Source organism: Somniosus microcephalus, chromosome 33 (genome assembly GCF_052327205.1).
Source record: "Somniosus microcephalus isolate GS21.2 chromosome 33, FLI_Smic_1.0, whole genome shotgun sequence".
Classification (NCBI taxonomy): Eukaryota; Metazoa; Chordata; class Chondrichthyes; order Squaliformes; family Somniosidae; genus Somniosus; species Somniosus microcephalus.
The window spans coordinates 34,351,875-34,353,403 of NC_141019.1; positions in this window are offsets into that span (position 1 = coordinate 34,351,875).

Below are 1,529 nucleotides of genomic sequence, written 5' to 3' on the forward strand. Positions count from 1 at the left end.
AATTGGCCGGATTGGATTGGTTTGGTCCTGCTTTTTGCGGACAGGACATACCTCTCACCCTCAGGACGTCCCAAAGCGCTTTACAGCCAATGAAGTATGTGTGATGATATATGCTATTCATCACTCATCTGTATTCTCTGTGTGTGATTGTGCCTGTGGTTTAGTTTCAGTTCCCTTACCTCAGTTCCATTTCCTCACCTGTATTTCACTGTGTAGGGCTCCGCCCATACCTGGCCCCTACTTAAGCAGGCCCAGCGTGTCTCACATCCAGTACAGCCGACCTCTGGATGGGAGACACTTCTCCACTGTGTGTTACCTTCTAAGTTAATAAAAGCCTTGCTTTGTTCAGTTAACATTGAGTCTCAGATTTATTGAGGCACATCAGTATGTTTTTTTGAACTGTTGTAATGTAGGAAACGCAGCAGCCAATTTGCACACAGCAAGCTCCCACAAACAAGTGATGGGACGAACGGCCAGATTTTCTGTTTTTAAGCTGTTGGTTGCGGGATACATATTGGCCCCAGGAAACCAAGAGATCACTCCCCTGCTGTTCTTCGAGATAGTGGCTGTGGGTTCTTTAAACATCCGCCCGAGAGGTGGATTCTCTCGTCATAAAATGACACAGCAGAGGAGGAGGCCATTCGGCCCGTCGTGCCTGTGCCGGCTCTTTGAACGAGCTCTCCAATTAGTCCCACTCCCCCCTGCTCTTTCCCCCGTAGCCCTGTGAATTTCTCCCCTTCAAGTATTTATCCAATTCCCCTTTTGAAAGTTACTATTGAATCTGCTCCCACCGCCCTTTCAGGCAGCGCGTTCCAGATCACAACAACTCGCTGCGTTAAAACATTCTCATCTCCCCCTCTGGTTCTTTTGCCGATTATCTTCAATCTGTGTCCTCTGGTTACCGACCCTCCTGCCACTGGAAAATCCCTCTCCACTCGTATCGAAAACCCCTCGTAATTTTGAACGCAAATATTAAATCTCCCCCTTAACCTTCTCTGCTCTAAGGAGAACAACCCCAGCTTCTCCAGGTCACTGCAGTCCCTCATCCCCTGCTACCGTTCTGGTCAATCTCCCCCTTAACCTTCTCTGCTCTAAGGAGAACAACCCCAGCTTCTCCAGTCTCTCCACGTCACTGAAGTCCCTCATCCCCTGCTACCGTTCTGGTCAATCTCCCCCTTAACCTTCTCTGCTCCAAGGAGAACAACCCCAGCTTCTCCACGTCACTGAAGTCCCTCATCCCCTGGTACCATTCTGGTAAATCTCCTCCGCACCCTCTCCAAGGTCCCTTGACATCCTTCCTAAAGTGTGGTGCCCAGAATTGTGGGAAACACACGGTACTCTTTTTGTCGTATTAAATATACAATTGTCGAGGCGGGAAACCGCTTCCCGCTTTTGGAGTCTTCGCTCCGCACCTTCAAGAAATAAATCGGCGGTTAATTACATTTCGATCTTAAATCGGCGGTTAATTACATTTCGATCTACTGTGTGGAGAGGGAACTGCTCTCCCTTCGACACAGAGCACGGCAGAC